Raw genomic sequence first — 19703 nt, 5'->3', positions numbered from 1 at the left:
ATTAGCATATCCTACTATTAACCTACCTAAATTATGTATGACATGTGCATAATTAAACTAATACTAAATACACAGAGGCAAAACCCTAGCTCTGATACCATTTTTGGTTGCTACTCGGAAAACCTAATGGTTCCACTGTACAAAAATTTTGTACAAAGGTCTGAACCTTTTCCTAGCTACCATGTGTTCTTTTAAATTAAACTCGGATCGCCTGCGGAACTTAACACGTTTGATCCTAAGTTTAATTTATTTGTTGTTTTAGGTTTAGATTTGGATCTCCTGCGGAACTTAACACGTTTGATCCAAATCACCTAGATTATTAATTCTATTAAATATTAATTTCCAAAATTGGCTTCCAGGACTGCATGGCGAGGCACATGACCTTCTTGGATATGGGAACAACCACCACCACCTAGACAAAGCTTTTTAAGGAAAGCTAATATTTAATTTCCTTAAATAACTTTAGGTCAACCAAAAAGAACAATCAAATCACAAGGAAAAAAAAAATAAAAGAACATAACATCGAAAACTAATTCGAAATACTAGAATCGCATGCCTCTTGTATTTGGTATTTTTACATGGAGATAAAACTAACATGATGCGGAAAACAATATTAGTTATACCTTACTTAGTAGATAATGACCTCTTGATTTTCTACCGTATTCCTCTTCTAATCTTGAACGTTGTGTGGGCAACGATCTTCCGTGACGAGGACCACCTAGTACCTTCTTCTCCTTCCTTCAAGTTTCGGCCAAGCACAAAGCTTCCAAAGGATGAAGATCTCTTTCCACCAACCAAGCTCCAAGGGATGCAAGCTTTCTCTCCTTCTTCTCCAAGCTAAAATCCGGCCACCACTTGATCTCCAAGGAGGATGAGAGGTTCGGCCACAAGGATGGAGAGAAGAGAAAGGGAAGAGGCCGGCCACACCAAGGAAGAAAAGAGGGAGAAAATAATAGAGGTAGTTCACCTTGAAGGCACCCAAAACCCCCTCTTTTATAATCCTTAGCTTTGGCAAATAAGGAAATTTAATTACAATAAAATTTCCTTAACTTTCCTTGACATGAATTAATTAAGAAAAATTAAATAAAATTTCCTAATAGATCATGTCATGGCCGGCCACCTCATGGAGAGCAAACAAGGCAATTTTCAATCAACAATTAAAATACTTATTTGTCTTCAGAAATTTTAAAAAATAAAATTTCCCTTTAAAATCCCTTCATGGTTGATAAAAAGAAATTTCTATAATTATAATTTTTCAACATGTGAATAATTTACAAAGAAGAAAAATAAAATATCCTTCCAATCTACAAATAAGGAAAGAGATTTAATCTCTTTCTTTAATCTTTTGTAGAAACTTATAAAAGAGATATTTTAATTTTTAATCTCTCCAATAAATTATATCTTCCACATAAGAAAATTTAAAATTAAAATTATTTTCTAATTTAATAGGGCCGACCACCTAAGCTTGGGTTCAAGCTAGGGCCGACCACCCATGGATCAAGGCTTGGCTGGCCCTAGCTTGGTCCTCAAGCTAGCTTGGCCGACCCCTACAACATGGGTATGAAGGTGGGTATAGGTGGGTATAGTACTCTATAAATAAGAGGCTACGATAGGGACCGAGAGGAGGAATTGGTTTTGGTCTCCCGATAAAATTAATCATCCCATGTTCGCCCCGAACACACAACTTAATTTTATCAATAATAATTCATTCCACTAGAGAACTATTATTGAACTACCGCACCAATCCCAAATTACATTTTTGGGCTCCTTCTTATTATGAGTGTGTTAGTGTCCCTATGTTTAAGATATCGAATGCCCACTAATTAAGTGAGTTACTAACAACTCATTTAATTAATATCTTAGTCCAAGAGTAGTACCACTCAACCTTATCGTCATGTCAGACTAAGTCCACCTACAGGGTTTAACATGACAATCCTTATGAGCTCCTCTTGGGGACATTATCAACCTAGATTACTAGGACACAGTTTCCTTCTATAATCAACAACACACATTATAAGTGATATCATTTCCCAACTTATCGGGCTTATTGATTTATCGAACTAAATCTCACTCATTGATAAATTAAAGAAATAAATATCAAATATATGTGCGTGTTATTTTATTAGGATTAAGAGCACACACTTCCATAATAACTGAGATCTTTGTTCCTTTATAAAGTCATTATAAAAGAAACGACCTCTGATGGTCCTACTCAATACACTCTAAGTGTACTAGTGTAATTATATAGTTAAGATAAACTAATACCTAATTACACTATGACCTTCCAATGGTTTGTTCCTTTCCATTTTGGTCGTGAGCTACTGTTTATAATTTATAAGGTACTGATAACATTATCTTCTATATGTGACACCACATACTATGTTATCTACAATATAAATTAATTGAACAACTACAAACAAATGTAGATAATTTGACCAAATGTGATTCTTTATTCAAAATAAATGTTTACAAAAGCTTAGGCTTTCAGTATACACTCTAACAAGACGCACTTAGCAGGAAATCCAGCGCCACCTTACTATCCTTAGCAGCATGTCACCGCCCCTACAAAAGGAGATTACAGATTTTGGTCTCGAACTAATAGTTGGGCAACTCTCTACTATGACATTAGCATCTACCCTTCTTGGTGACATCCAGACAGCTCAGGATCAGGACCCTGAAATTCAGAAAATCAAGCAAGGGTTAGCAGAATCAGAAAGTGGAGAGTTTCGAGTATCTGATAGTGGGGTAGTGTATTTTGGTGATAGACTATGTGTTCCAGATCATGAGGAACTACGGAGGAAAATCCTAGACGAGGCTCACAAGACTCCCTACGTGATGCATCCTGCTTCCACCAAGATGTATCAAGACCTAAAGAGACGTTTTTGGTGGCCTGCGATGAAAAGAGACATCGCTAGATATGTCAGTACCTGTCTAACCTGTCAGAGGATCAAGGTAGAACACCAGAGACAAGGAGGAGTTCTGCAGCCTATTCAGATCCTAGAATGGAAGTGGGAGGATATTTCTATGAATTTCATAGTGGGACTACCCAGAACAACGAATGATTTTGATGCCATTTGGGTAATAGTTGACAGATTGACTAAATCAGCCCACTTTTTAGCTATCAGGATATCCTACTCCATGGAGCAGCTAGCTCAGTTGTATCTTAAGGAGATCGTCAGACTACATAGAGTCCCACGGACCATCATTTCAGACAGAGACAGTAGATTCACATTACACTTCTGGGAGTGTGTACAGTCCACATTGGGCACCAAGTTAAAGTTTAGCACAACCTTCCATCCTCAGACGGACGGTCAGACGGAGCGAGTAAATTAGGTACTCGAAGATATGCTCCGAGCATGTGCCCTAGACTTCAAGGGAAGTTGGTGCAAATATCTGTGTTTAATTAGCAGAATTTGCATACAACAATAGCTATCAGACCACCATCGGCATGGCACCCTACGAGGCTCTCTACGGGCGGAGGTGTAGATCTCCAATCTGCTGGTATGAGAGTGGTGAACAGAAAGAACTAGAACTCCAGATAGATCTAGTAGCAGATACCACAGCAGCTATACAGCAGATCCGCCAGAGGATAGAGACAGCTCAGAGCCGCCAGATAAGCTATGCTGATACATGGCGTTGACCTTTAGAGTTTTCAATTGGAGATACAGTATTTCTCCGAGTGGCTCCCATGAAGGGAGTAATGCGTTTTGGGAAGAAGGGCAAATTGAGTCCCAGATATGTGGGACCATACCTTATTACCAGAAGAGTTGGAAAAGTAGCATATGAGCTAGAGAGAGATGTCAGCTATCCATAACGTATTTCATGTCTCTATGCTGAAGAAGCATATCCTAGATGCCACCCAGGTGATTGAGCCCCAGTTGGTATCAGTCCGCGAAGACCTCAGCTATGACAGTCGGCCTATTCAGATAATAGACCGAGTAGTTAAGAAATTACGGAATAAGGAGGTACCATTAGTAAAAGTTATTTGGCAAAATCACACAACAGAAGAGGCAACTTGGGAGATAGAAGCTAGTATGAGACAGAAGTACCTAGAGTTATTCTAAGTTTGAGGACGAACTTTTTATAAGGTATGGGGGATTGTAACGCCCAAAAATTCTCAAATTAATTTTAGAAATATTCTATTATTTTTTTGGAATTTTAGAATATTTTTATGGAATTTTTGGAGTAGAAGAAGTAGCAAAAATAAATAAGGACGTAAAACAGCCTAAGCGAGAATTGAACCTGAGACCTATTAGACTCTACGACTTATAGATGACTCTAGTAACCAAGGGGCCCCAGCAGGGGTGTGCTGAAAGGAAAGGAGAACAATTATACTTAAGGTTTAGTTGGGGTGTATTAGTCACTTAATATAAATAGGGAAATTAAGTGGAGAGTTGTGATTCTTTTTTTAACGACAATTCTCTTTTCCCTCAAACCCTCACCGCCGAACCCCTCTCTCCCTCACCTCTCAGCGCCCAAGGCCAAGGAGACCTAGGGTTTCATCCCTAGGAGCATAGGAACACCTTCTGACGACAACTCCGGCACGAAGACATCCCCCTCCGCGAGAAGAAAGCATAGACGTAAGAAGATTGTCGAAACGATCATCTTCTCCAGAAATCTAGCGATCGGATTGTAAAAATATTTAGCGCACGATGTAAGTAACCCCTCACCTGCAGTATAAGTAGCTAATTGTAGGGTTTTATGTCTTAGTTCGCATTTATGTTCTCAGTTTAGCCATATGCAGAATTAGAGCACACTAAGTGCTCGATAAAATACCTAGTATAGTTAAATGCTACAGTAGGCATTTTAATAGCTCAGTTAAATGCCCTAGATGCATTTTAAATAGCATACATAGCCTTGCTTCAGTTATATGGGACTACGGTCCAATGGGTGGGCTCCCATAGTCGCCTCTAGGTTCAGATAACCTAGCTCTAGGTTCAGATAACCTAGTAAAAGTAAGATAAGATATATTAGCTATGAATCAGTATTTTACTTTATCAGTGGCAATGTACTGGACTTCAGTTGTCCATGGGTTGGGCTCCCATAGTCGTCCCTAGGTTTAGATAACCTAGTAACCCTACTAGATTCGGGACTTGCTACCTCGGACCTAGTTAGGGATGCGCACACAGCAAGTATAGTTGTCGGGCCCATCAGCAGCATGTTTAGTATTTTTATCTATTATGGAAATAGTTTTCAAACCTTTACAAATCAGATATATGAATACAGTTCAGTGACAGCAGTAATCTAATACAAGTTTTTTGCTTAGCTCATGTATCGGTTTAGCTTCCTTGATGATACAGTAATTAGTTTATGTACAGTATGTGATTGCTATGATTTACATGTCCATATACCATGCTCCTAGCACTTTCAGTATGATTTTCATTATGTACATCAGCATAGCATCTTTTAAAGAGCATGATTTCTTCGTATGCATGTTTTTGTGAGGTAGATGGTTTCTTACTAAGCTAGCAAGCTTATAGTTCCTTTTTCCTTATGCTGCAGATAAAGGTAAAGGGAAGATGGAATAGCGGAGGCTGGAGGGCAATGCAACCAGATGTGTGTGAGAAGGAACTTATAATGAAGATCTTTGGGGAAACTAGCAAATTTAAGAACTCTGTATTTCTTATAGTGTTACTTTTCCACACTTTTAGTTATTTGGGTGTCTTGAATTATGGAAGTTATGTTTAGATTACTCATTGCCTGGATATTAGATAGCTAACCATGAGTAATGACATGCTTAGTATTCGTGTTGTGTTTGTAGTTGTATTTCTGAAGTTCTGTACGAGGTCGGGTCTGATTTCTGCAGAAATCAGAAACCCAATCGATCAGTCAATCGATTGAGCAGTCCTTAATCGATCAGCCGATCGATTGGATGAAGTCCCCGCATACAGAACACTATGGAATCGATCAACTGATCGATTGAGGAGCCCTCAATCGATCAGCCGATCGATTGGGAAGCGATCTGCCATATACAGAGAGCTGATGAGTCGATCAGCTGATCGATCGGCCATGGATCGATCAGCTGATCGATCAGGAATTTAAAACCCGCGAACAGAGAGCTTCTGAATCGATCTTTGAATCGATTGGCCAGACTGGATCGATCAGCCGATCGATCCAGACGGAACTTCCGTGCACAGTAGCACGTCGAATCGATCAGTGAATCGATCAAATGACTCCAATCGATCAGCCGATCGATTGGAATGTCTGATTTCATCTAGAAGCATCTGTTTTCAGGTTTTTGATTAGATAGCAAGTTTGGCTTCCCCTCTTAGTAGGTGTACAACCTTAGAAATGTATTCTGAATATAAATTTCAGATTTTATAGCAAATAATATAGAGTTTTAAATTAGTTCAGTTTTCCAGCCAAAATAGTTCAGTTTAGCACAGTGATTGTAACCCCCGGCCTCACAGCCTAGTCAGTAGGAGGCGGGGCGTTACAGTTACTCAGCATCGGACCTCAAGCTCACTTTTATAAGAGTCATCGACGTTCAGTCGATCGATCCTTGGGCTCGGTCGACCGAACCAGCTCCCTTCCATCTTTGCTAAGATCTGATGCTGATTCGATCTTCAGCATTTAATGACATTAAAATGCTCGGTCGACCAATCCCATTTTTTAGTTGCCGAACAGAGAATTTCCCTATTCTCTGAGATTCATACTTAATATTGCATTGATGAGGTGTTCGTTTGGTCGACCGATCTCCTGGTTCGATCGACCGATCTCCTGGTTCGATCGACCGATCAACTTAGTTTCCTTCTCTTCTTCTAACCGAACTGATATGTGTCACATCATCAGGGTTTGGTCGATCGATAAAACTTTGATTGGATTTGCTTTGCTTTGGTCTGAACTTATGTCTGCTCTGAGTTATCTTTATTTGGTCGACCGATCCTCCTGTTCGATCAACCGATCAGGCCGAACTAGTAAAATAGAGTTAAACAGTATATTCCGGTAAAACATTTCTTAGCATAGTAATATATATAAAATGTATGAGTAGTATTAGACAGTAGAACTGTCTTGATCTCAACTTAGAAACCTTTCTGGTTTCTTCAGTTGGAGCAACGACCTTATGTTGTTCCCTTCAGGAACATGACCTCACTATCGCTCTTCCAGTTGTTTACCCCAACCTACCTGCCAAACATTGCTCCTCCAGATCTATTTGGACTTTTCACTTAGCCTTGATCGGCTCGCTAGGACTTTCTCTCGATCTTCGTGTAACAACCACCCTTCTTACTACTACTCTCTAAGGGTAATCGTTACTTAACTACTAACTCTACTTAACCGGTGTGATTAAAAATCACATGGAAACCCTACCAAAAAATTTCGGCAGAGTCTCCCCTGTACCGGTGACCATGTTCGACAATACATGCAATATATATTCAGCCACAAACGGCTGGAACACATATCAATCAACCACGCAGTATAATAAATCACAATAAAAACCAAGAAACTACTCTAGCAATAGCAACGACTACAGCACTCCACAAATAATAAAAGAGACTAATTAGACATGCGGAAATAAACTCAACTACAATCCCAAATTTAACATAACATTAAAAGAGAACTAAAAGGAAGTCTTGACAATTCTGCCAGCTACTTCTGGATCTCTCCACAGTCCAGTCACCACACACCTTCATCACCACCACCACCCTGTCGTCTCCCTTCATATCTTAGTTTTTCCTTTATCTGCAGTAGGAGGAAAGAAAACAAAACTAAAAGCGAAAACGCTTAGTAAGTACTAATCTATCTCACAAAAACTTCAAAGTGCATAAAAGTAATGCAATAATACTGAAACTGTAATGCTAAAGCAAAGCTGCATGTACTCATGGTATACAGAAATAAAACTGAATACTAAACATGCTCACTAACTGACAGGAAAGTAATGAAACAACTACTGTAAGCTTAGAATTAAAGAACTAAACTTTTACTGATTCTAAGCATAAACTTGTTTCATTTTCTTATATCTCTATACCAGAAATTAATCTTTTAATTTCTCTTTCACTTTCTTCTTCTTTTTCTTCTTACTTTCCTTATACTAGAAATTAATCTTTTAATTTCTCCTTTACTTTCTTCTTCTTGTTCTTTTCTTTTCTTTTCTTTTCTTTTCTTCTTTGGGCCCAGGCTTAGTACCATCTTTATTTTGTGCGCTCTCTAATAGTGACTGAGGTAGCGAGCCTCTAGTCCTATGAGGTAAAGACCTTGGTCTTACCAGGACCAAGACCTTGGAATTGGTCACCTGGATTTGTTTAACGACAACCTTGGAAGTCGGGTACTAGCCTCTTACTTTAATTTACTTGTTATCTCTTTTTAACTAGACCTTGGTCTTTTTCTTTACTCACACTTCTCATAATCCTTTATTAGAGTTTATTGGAATCCTTTAGATATACCTAACAAGTGTAGGATTACAATTAACTAAGCATGCTATATAAAAACAATACAAGGGAAGCAAATCTAAACTCTCTCTAAGCATGTTATAAAACAAAGTAACAGAAAAGCAAATCTGAACTTTCTAAACATGCTATAAAACAAAGGAAAAGAAAGCACATCTGAACTTACTAATCATGATATAGAATAGAGCAAAAGAGAGTAACTTTAAGCTTTCTAAACATGCTATAAAATAAAGCAAAAGAGAGCTTATTTGGACTTCCTAAACATGCTGTGATAAAAGCAAAAGAAAGCTAATATAATCTTACTAATCATGCTACAAAATAGAGCAAAAAAGAAAACTAATTTGATCTTGGTAATCATGCTACAAAATGGAGCAAAAGAAAACTAATTTGATCTTGCTAATCATGTTATTCTAATACTGCCTACTTTAAATAAAGGCTGCCCTTCTAACTAAATAAAGGTTGTTCTTGCCCTTTGAGTTGCAAGGAAGATGCTAATCCCATTCTTATACATGGCAGTGAAATCAAACACTAATACTACAAAGTTAACAGCCGAAATTCTCAAAAAGTTTAATGGATCACATAAAATTCTGCCAAAAATCAAGGCCACTCCTACTCATCTAATAGCAAGTAAAAATACAAGCCGCATGCTTAATTAACAAAGTTTGTACATGTTTGGAAACATGGAAATCCAAGGTTGAAATACCAACATAAAACTAATCAGGTGCATGGCATTAGCAAGGAAAACTAAGCTACTATGTAAAAAGGATGGATCTGCCTCTGCTTAAGGGAACTAAGCTGGAGTTACTCGTGCTCAAACTAATGGCAGAGTGAAAACAACTAACAGCAAAGGAACAAGAAAATTGCTCATCCTTGTAACCGGTAAAGGAAAGAAACAAGAATCAATAGTAAATGGAAACTAAATGATCTGCCCATATATATCCATGTAAACTAAGCTTGCTATGTTATCAAACAGGAAGAAAACTAACACTATGTACCTGAATTGAGGGCTGTTCGTGCCCAACTAAAAAATAGTGAAATTGTGGAAACTTGAATGCATATCTAATAGCAAATGGTAGCTACTGGTGTTCAATTAACAGAAACCGAAGATGGCATCTCAACAAAGCAAGGAGGGAACCCTAGCACTTCAAAAATCGGCACAACAAAGTCTGAAGCAAGGAGATAAAAACCCTAAATTTGGAGCAACTCCTACCACAGGTGAGTAGTACTTACCCCTTGTTCTTGCACTTACAACCGAAAAGGAGAGGAAGAAAGCTTCTAGGGTTCGGGTAGCTAACTTTTCCCGGCGATTCCTTCGTGCTCCCGAGTTCTCCTCTGTCGCGACAACCACCCGCGGATGAAGGATGGTCGGGAGAAACTTCGTCGGCACCAGAGACCACGCCTGGCTTCTTCTTCGTTGTCGCCCGAGCAGGTGCGCCGCGCGGAGTCGAGATCGGGGAGAAGGCAGGGTTTTCGGCTCGGGAAGGAAAAGAACTAGGTCCTTTAATAACTAGGGTTTTATTCCAAACTATACTATATCCTTAATTCTTTCTACATAGAGTTAACAAAAATCACCTAGCTCACTTGGTCAAGCTGGTTTTGGCTTGGGTCCATCCGACCCAAGGTCGTGGGTTCAAACCTCGCTTCCAACGATTTTTTTGCCTAAACTTCCTTTGTTTCGTAAAAATACTAAACGACCTCCAAAAATTACGCAAAAATACTCTAAAAACTCCTAAAAATCTCTAGAATATTTTAAAAGTATTTCCAAATATTTTTATCGACTTTTAAAACTCGAAATAGGGAAAATTAGGTCGTTACAATCCCCCATACCTTATAAAAAGTTCGTCCTCGAACTTAAAATAGCTCTGGATACTTTTGTCTCATACTGTCCTCCCGCTCCCAAATGATTTCCTCGTGCTTCTGGTTCTGCCAGATGACCTTCACTAGTGGTACTTCTTTGTTTCTCAATCTCTTGACTGCTCTGTCCACTATCTATGTAGGTCTGCTCTCATAACTAAGATCCTCTTGGATCTGCACTGACTGAGGCTGAACCACTTGGCTCGGGTCATGGAGACACTTCTTTAGCATGGAGACATGAAATACATTGTGTATTGTTGACATGTCTTGTGGTAAGTCCAGCCTGTAAGCTACTTTCCCAATCTTCTCTATGATCAGGTAAGGTCCTACATAGCGAGGACTTAATTTGCCCTTCTTGCCAAATCTCATCACTCCCTTCATAGGAGCGACCTTCAGGAAAACTGAATCTCCTACTTGGAATCACTACAAGAAAAAAGCCTTACAACAACGGTTTTTCACCGTTGTCGTAGCCCCTTTCAGACTGTTGTTAAAGGCTGTGTTGTTAAAGGGGGTACTCAAAGACAACAGTTTTTAACTGTTGTCTTTGAAGACAAAGACAACAGTTTTTACAACGGTGAAAAACTGTTGTCTTTTCCTTCAAAGACAACAGTTTTTCACCGTTGTCTTTGAACGTCTACCTTTAATAACAGGGTCTTCAACAACAGTTTTAAACTATTTACGACAACAGTGAAAAACCGTTGTCTTTTTTTGATAAAAAATAAAAAAAATATATTAAAATTTATTATACAATTTTCTAGTATTATAAATCATTCAAAATACTAAATTTGTAAATAAAATTTAACATATAATTTTCTAACATTCAAAAATAATATTTACAACATTCCGAAGAAATTTCAAAACCAGCCAACAAAATGACAACGACACTATTAAAACAAAGGTAGAACAATACAACATCCTAATCCTAGAAGAGTAACACAACATCCTAATCTTGATATCCAGTTTTGAAGAGTTGGATCATTTGAACTACTTTTACCATGTACAACACTAGAAGAGTAACAAAACACTGCTTCTTAATTCTCCTAATCCTTCATCTTCTTCATCCTTGCCATGTTTGCATCGTACTTGGATCGAAGTGGACCAAGTAGATAAAGAAAGAAGATAAACTAAATGTCTTCATCTTCTTCATCCTTGCTTCTTAATTCTCCTAATCCTTCATCTTCTTCATCCTTGCTTCTTAATTCTCCTAATCCTTCATCTTCTTCATCCTTGCTTCTTAATTCTCCTAATCCTTCAAACTCCACCTGTAAGAAGAAGATAAAGAAATGTCACTTGATCTAAACTAAATGCCTATGAATAATAAAAAAATCTGAAATCTCATAAAGTAGACTTAATTCATTAATAATGCATCATATTGAATGCCTCTCCATGACTAGCTTAATAGCCTGTGCTATAGACATGTCTTCATTTGTTTCATACCTGAGTGTGTTAGCCTGTAAAGCGAGCAAGAGCTATGAAACAATTGAGTCTTAGTTAATAACACCTTAGTTGTGAAATCAAATTAAGAGCATAAACTTGAGAATCCAATAAGAAAACAACATATAAGTAAAGCTTTAATAGTTGCACATACCTACAGCAACCTCAGTCCTCACCAAAGGACTTCCATCCACAGCAAGTTGTAGAAGATTTTTAATGATATTCAACTCAGACTTTAACTTTTCATTATCCTCAAAGTCCTCATCAACTCTATGTCCATTATCAAATGTGATAGATGCAACATCAATAAGAATCCCTAAAGCAAAAATAGCAGAAGCTCTAACCTGCCAAACAGATGTTGAACTACAAGAATTTTCCTAGTAAAACATAGACTACAAAGATGTATAAATTCTACCTCAGGCTATGGTCCCAACAATTAAGGTAAAATAGTTGCTACTCCATCTGCATGAGAACCTATGATTTGTACTTCTAGAAAATCTTCCCAGAGCTTTCCCAGACATAAATAAAGCCATGGAGAAGTAAAGGTTCAGTTTGCCCATCACTTGGATTAGAAATTTGTAAATGCTTCAGGCATACATTTAACAAATTTGCTTGAATACATGCTTCTTGTCCCCGCCGATGTCCATCCACTACAACTGCCAAGACAAAAGCAGCCATTGCTCGCTGCTCAGCATAGGCATCCATGCTATCATGAAACTTGATAAAATATGTGTGACCACCATCTTTCACCAGATCTACCTGACAAGACTGATATCATTAAAAAAAAAGTAAACAATAAATTAGTCATTCTCTAGAAGCTAGCAAAAAGATAAAGGAACACCTAGATCAGGGTCAGCAGTCTAGCAAAAGATAAAGGACAAAAGTAGATTAGCATGGAGGATGGTTGTAATTACATCAGGTAAAGTATGTAGGAGTATACTTTTCAATCAGTATGGAGCAGAGATGAATGGTTATGTGTGTACCTAACACTGACAAAATAAGGGAATGCTAGCAAAGAGCATCAACACAACCAAAATCATGTCACATGGCATTTGTCAATGGCTATCCCAACAAGAAGGGTCCTATGCATGAGCTACTAAGCTCATGTGGACAAGGGTCAATGAGTAATCTTCTCAAACAAACAAAAAACATGGTACCATGTAGGTCATTCTCCTCCTCTTATCTGTATCCTTCCACTTCATCTTCCACCCCATAATCCCCCTCTCGATCACTAGAGAACAACACAACTAGAATTAACAATCTGGCACAATGCCAAACTAGCATAGAAGCGATTCAGTGCCAACTCCATGATTTGGCATGCATCTTCCTCAAACTTATATGACACAGATGTGTATCCAAGTGTGACATAAATGTTTCCAATTGTTTTTACACATGATCAATAGAGATCTTTGAAATTCCACTCGAAGTGTTGGGATCAAAGACATAAGTATGAATTAGGTAGATAAAGACTAAAGAGTCTAAGTATCAGAGTCCAATGCACGTCATAACAAGATCACAATCCTTCAGCAAGAGGAGTGGTTGGTAGATAACCTTGTCCAAATATGCATTAGTGGTTGTGTAGAATATCAATTCTATGAAGATGGTCCAAGTGTGAAGACACCATGGATGTAGCCAATTATTACTATATTTGACGGTCTACTTCACTAAGGAACAATTCCCTAAATTAGGAAAATCAATAATACTTAAGAAAATACTATACTTTAACATAAAAGGCATAAAATTAAGGAGTTGGAAATTTACCACTGTCTTAAGTGCCTACCTGAAGAACTATTGGTAGTTGTTCTGGTGGTTTCTTGTGTTCAGAGCCATGGGCTAGCCACACCTCAAAAGCTGTCAGTTGCTTTGTAAAGAATGGGCTTGGCTAATTTTTAAAAAAAAAGTAAAAAAATATTAGTGAAGAGTATCAAGTAAACAATGGATATGAAACAGGAGAGCAGTTAGCAGCTCTCATAATTCACTCAGCAAGTAAGAAATTGCGAAAGAGACTTGCAACTAACAGGTCTTGCCTAAACAGTCTCTGGAAAAGATCTGCGCAATTGCATTTAACACTATTGTCCACATTTCCTCTCTTGGAGAAGGCGCTAATTAAAGCCTCGTTGGCTTCATTGAGTAGAAGCTTGAGGCACACTTCCGCCTCTTCTTCCGATAGATCAATTCGATCCACGAGCGACTCAATTACCTGAGCCACACAATCTTTAAGAACCTCAACTAAAAATAAATAAAGACAAGAAAGCACACGAAAGAAACAAGCCCAGGGTTAAATCACAGTGAGAAAATCACCTTGTTGAACCGAAACTCCAAAGGGTCGGTCCCCAGGGCACTTGTGGTGGGCATGGCCAGCAGGGGCTGAACAACCACAGATTTGTAACTGCGAGCGGCGGATGCAAGATTGACAAGGAGTGGAGGAGGGAGAGGGAGGAGGGTGATGAGAAAATAAGCAGAGGCTCGATGGAGGAAGGGGTGGAGGAGGCGAGGATCTCGAAGAGAAAACAAGCGGAGGCTTGATAAGGAGGAGGAGAAGTAGCAGAGGTGAGCGAAGTGGAAGAAGCGAACCTAAGGCCCATCTAGGATGGAAGGCAGTGGAGCATCTAGGGTTTTCGACGAGAAGATGCAGGAGGAAGAAGTAGAGGACACTTACTGTTAGTGGATTTCATGTCGGAGGTCTTTCCGATGAGGGCGTCCTTAATGGACTCGTGGACTGCTGCTGCTCCTGCGCGGCTCCGGTGAGCGAGAGATTGTGAGAAAAGAGAAAAGAGGGACGGATTGAGAAGATAAAAGGGTGGAATGCGGCGGCAAAAAACTTTCAGGGAGAGGGAAAGAAAAAAAGCGGGGCAAAAATTGGCGAAGGGGAAAAAACGGCGAAGGAAAAAAAACACCAGTATTCAACATCACTTAATCGACAACGGCTTTTAAAAACTGTTGTCGTAATCCCAAAAAAAAGCGCACATAGACAACAGTTTTCAAAAACTGTTGTCGTAGCATTTAAAAACCGTTGTCGTAGTCTTAAAAAACATAAATAGACAACGGTTTTTAAAAACCGTTGTCGTATGCCAAAAAAATTGCTAAAAGACAACGGTTTTTGTTAAAACCATTGTTAAAAGGCAAAAAGACAACAGTTTGGTATAAAACCATTGTCGTTTGAATGTTGTTGAATGACATTTTTCTTGTAGTGAATTCCAATGGCCTTTAGCGTGTGTCAGCATAACTTTTCTGTCTGCTCTGGGCAGTCTCAATTCTCTGTCTAATTTTCTGGATCGCCTGAGTGGTCTCGTCTATCAGCTCTGTCTGAATACCCAGCTCTACTTCCATTTTTTTTCTCTCTCCTGCTTCTTGCCAGCATATGGGTGATCTGCATTTCCTACCATATAGTGCCTCATAAGGTGCCATCTTGATGGTGGCCTGATAGCTATTGTTGTAGGCGAATTCAGCTAAGCACAAATACTTGCACCAACTTCCCTTGAAATCCAGCGCACAAGCTCTGAGCATATCTTCTAAAATCTGATTCACTCGCTCTATTTGTCCATCAGTCTGTGGATGGAAAGCTGTGCTGAACTTGAGTTTGGTGCCTAGTGCATTCTGAACGCACTCCCAAAAGTGTGAGGTGAAGCGCCCATCTCTATCAGAAATGATAGATTTAGGAACTCCATGAAGTCTGACTACCTCTTTAACATATAGCTGGGCCAACTGCTCTATAGAGTGGGACACCTTGATGGCTAGGAAGTGAGCAGACTTGGTCAATCGGTCTACTATTACCCATATCGCATCATATCCATTGGTGGTTCTTGGAAGACCTGTTATGAAGTCCATGGATATATCTTCCCATTTCCATTCTGGTATTGGAAGAGGCTGAAGAACTCCTCCTGGTCTCTGGTGCTCTGCTTTGACTCTCTGGCATGTCAAGCAGGTACTGACATATTTAGCAACGTCTCTCTTGAGTCCTGACCACCAGAACCTCTATTTCACATCTTGGTACATCTTAGAAGAACCAGGATGTATGGAGTATGGTGTGCTGTGAGCTTCTTCTAAGATCTTCCTCCTCAGTTCTTCATCATGGGGCACGCAAATGCGACTCCCTTGATAAAGAATCCCCCTATCTGTTACTCGAAACTCTGATTTGTCTTCTTTCTGTAACCCTTGCTTGATTTTCTGGATGTCTGGATCTTCACTTTGCTTTCTCTGTACCTCCTCAAGTAATGTGGACTCTAAGGTCAATGCAGAGAGTTGCCCTTCAATAATTTCAAGTCCAAAATCCGACAACTCCTTCTGCAGTGGCAGAGCTAATGATGACAAAGACATCAGGGATGCACTGGATTTTCTGCTGAGTGCATCTGCCACTTTGTTAGCTTTGCCTGGGTGGTAGAGGATTTCACAGTCGTAATCTTTGACCAACTCCAGCCACCTGCGCTGTCTCATGTTTAAGTCCTTCTAAGTGAAGAAGTACTTAAGACTCTGATGATCTGTGAAGATTCTACACTGAACTCCATACAATTAATGTCGCCAGAGTTTCAGTGCAAAAACCACAGCTGCCAGCTCAAGATCGTGAGTGGGATAGTTCTTCTCATAGTCTTTGAGTTGTCTGGAAGCATAAGCTATGACTTTTCCTTTTTGCATGAGTACAACTCCTAAGCCCATCTTGGAAGCATCACTGTAGATGTCGAAACTCTTGTCGCTCTCTGGAACAGTCAGAATGGGAGCACTGATCAATCTCTTCTTTAGCTCTTGGAAACTCTGCTCACATTTATCTGACCATTCGAATCTCTTGTTCTTTCTGGTGAGGGCTGTTAGTGGAGAAGCTATCCTGGAAAAATCCTCCACGAACTTCCTGTAGTACCCTGCTAAACCAAGGAAGCTTCTGATCTCTCTAACGTTCTTGGGTCTACTCCAGTTATTGACCGCTTCCACTTTGGCTGGATCCACTTGAATGCCTTCTTTAGAAATTATGTGACCTAAAAACGCCACCTGATTTAACCAGAACTCGCACTTGGAGAATTTAGCATAAAGTTGCTTTTGCTGCAGAGTCTGTAGTACCATCCTCAAGTGCGTGTCATGCTCCTCTGGGGTCCTTGAATAGACCAGAATGTTGTCGATGAATACAATGAAAAATTTGTCAAGATATTCTCTGAACACTCTGTTCATTAAGTCCATGAAGACCGCAGGTGCATTAATCACTCCAAAAGGCATGACTACAAACTCATAGTGCTCGTATCTGGTTCTAAAAGCTGTTCTGGGTATGTCTCTTTCTTTCACCTTCAGCTGATGGTACCCAGAGCGCAGGTCTATCTTCGAGAACACTGTTGTTCCTCTTCATTGATCAAATAAGTCATCGATCCTGGGAAGGGGGTACTTGTCCTTAACTGCTACTTTGCTCAGCGTTCTGAAATCTATGCACATTAGCACGGATCCGTCTTTCTTCTTAACGAACAACTCTGGGGCTCCCCGGGATGAATGACTAGGGCGAATGAAGCCTTTGTCAAGTAACTCCTGTAGTTGTTCTTATAACTCCTTCAGCTCTGCTGGAGACATGCGATACAGAGCTTTTGAAATTGGACCAGTTCCAAGAACCAATTCAATCTCAAATCCACTCATTTATTGGGAGGTAGTCCAGGTAGATCTGCTGGGAATACCTCGGGATATTCACAGACCACCCGAAGCTCCTCTTTCTTACCTTCTTTCTGTTCTTCTGCACTTACTTGACTGGGGCTCTGAGCTCCCTACTGTCTTGTCTTCTATCTGGGTTGGCTTGAACTCTATAACTCCTCATAGTGCTTGTTGGTGATAGAACCCTTCATAGAAATCTAACTGAAAATTTGCTCAGCTCATCTGATCGGCTGCTCTCTTGGTCTTTATCCTCTCCCACTACATACGAGCATCTCCAGATAGGCAGAAAGAGACGCACTTGACCTTCTCGACTTCTGGCCAGTCAAGATCTCCATAGTGCTCTCTAGTGTTTTAAACCAAGCCTGGGCATCCCAGGGCTCAGTCGTGCCTGAGAAGCTCTCTGGTTTCAGCTTCAGCCATTGTATAAGACAAGCTTCTGGTCTCTGGGGTGCTGTGACGGCTCCCTGGGTAGCTGGTGGAGTCTCAATTACCACTGGAGCCTCTGCAGTGATAGCTGGAGGAGGGGAAGGAACTGTTGGCTGGTTTGCCATCAGATTGGCAATCACTTGCTGCTGTTCTGCTACTTATCTCTGGAGTTAGGCAACAACTTCAGAGAGATTGGCTCAGTTGATCTAAGCTCTTCGTTCTCCTGATCTTGGTTCTCAGTACGAACGGTACGGGGACATCCTTTTTCTTAACATCTAATTATGCAAAGAAAAAGACTTGGTATCCTCTCTCTAACCCTTCCAATCATACATAAATATGAATAAAGAAAAGGAAAACTAAATCTTCTATCTTACATTAGTACTAAAAAAAAAATAAGTACTCTATACTGCAGTTAATAATAAGGAAAACAGAATAAAGAAAGGATTTAAATACTTTCTTACTTGGAGACGGTGAGGATGATGCTGATGTGTGTGTGATGCTGGAGAATGGAACACTGCTCTGATACCAACTATAACAACCACCCATCTTACTACTACTCTCTAAGGGCGACCGTTACTTAACTACTAACTCTAATTAACCGGTGTGATTAAAAATCACATGGAAACCCTACCGAAAAATTTCGGCAGAGTCTCCCCTGTACCGGTGACCATGTTCGACAATACATGCAATATATACTCAGCCACAAATGGCTGGAACACATATCAATCAACCACGCAGTATAATAAATCAAAATAAAAACCAAGAAACTACTCTAGCAATAGCAACGACTACAACACTCCACAAATAATAAAAGAGACTAATTAGACATGCGGAAATAAACTCAACTACAATCCCAAATTTAACATAACATTAAAAGAGAACTAAAAGGAAGTCTTGACAATTCTGCCAGCTACTTCTGGATCTCTCCATAGTCCAGTCACCACACACCTTCATCACCACCACCACCCTGTCGTCTCCCTTCATATCTTAGTTTTTCCTTTATCTGCAGTAGGAGGAAAAAAAACAAAACTATAAGCGAAAACGCTTAGTAAGTACTAATCTATCTCACAAAAACTTCGAAGTGCATAAAAGTAATGCAATAATACTGAAACTGTAATGCTAAAGCAAAGCTGCATGTACTCATGGTATACAGAAATAAAACTGAATACTAAACATGCTCACTAACTGACAGGAAAGTAATGAAACAACTACTGTAAGCTTAGAATTAAAGAACTAAACTTTTATTGATTCTAAGCATAAACTTGTTTCATTTTCTTATATCTCTATACCAGAAATTAATCTTTTAATTTCTCTTTCACTTTCTTCTTCTTTTTCTTCTTACTTTCCTTATACTAGAAATTAATCTTTTAATTTCTCCTTTACTTTCTTCTTCTTGTTCTTTTCTTTTCTTTTCTTCTTTGGGCCCAGGCTTAGTACTATCTTTATTTTGCGCGCTCTCTAAATGGGACTGAGGTAGCGAGCCTCTAGTCCTATGAGGTAAAGACCTTGGTCTTACCAGGGCCAAGACCTTGGAATTGGTCACCTGGATTTGTTTAACGACAACCTTGGAAGTCGGGTACTAGCCTCTTACTTTAATTTACTTGTTATATCTTTTTAACTAGACCTTGGTCTTTTTCTTTACTCACACTTCTCATAATCCTTTATTAGAGTTTATTGGAATCCTTTAGATATACCTAACAAGTGTAGGATTACAATTAACTAAGCATGCTATATAAAAACAATACAAGGGAAGCAAATTTAAACTCTCTCTAAGCATGTTATAAAAAAAGTAACAGAAAAGCAAATCTAAACTTTCTAAACATGCTGTAAAACAAAGGAAAAGAAAGCACATCTGAACTTACTAATCATGCTATAGAATAGAGCAAAAGAGAGTAACTTTAAGCTTACTAAACATGCTATAAAATAAAGCAAAAGAGAGCTTATTTGGACTTCGTAAACATGCTGTGATAAAAGCAAAAGAAAGCT

At 39.2% G+C, this 19703-nt stretch overlaps 1 long non-coding RNA gene across 1 annotated transcript; it reads right to left on the bottom strand.

Annotated features, from left to right (window-relative positions):
- Positions 1 to 11461: 11461 nt before the first annotated feature.
- On the bottom strand, positions 11462 to 12793 carry LOC122009899. Its single transcript, XR_006119698.1, has 3 exons — positions 12270 to 12793; positions 11827 to 12180; positions 11462 to 11707 (listed from the first exon to the last, which is right to left on the bottom strand). It is a non-coding gene; the product is annotated as an uncharacterized LOC122009899 (long non-coding RNA).
- Positions 12794 to 19703: the final 6910 nt, after the last annotated feature.

Source organism: Zingiber officinale, chromosome 8A, assembly GCF_018446385.1.
Source record: "Zingiber officinale cultivar Zhangliang chromosome 8A, Zo_v1.1, whole genome shotgun sequence".
NCBI lineage: Eukaryota > Viridiplantae > Streptophyta > Magnoliopsida > Zingiberales > Zingiberaceae > Zingiber > Zingiber officinale.
This window is presented reverse-complemented; position numbering and strand designations above follow the sequence as displayed.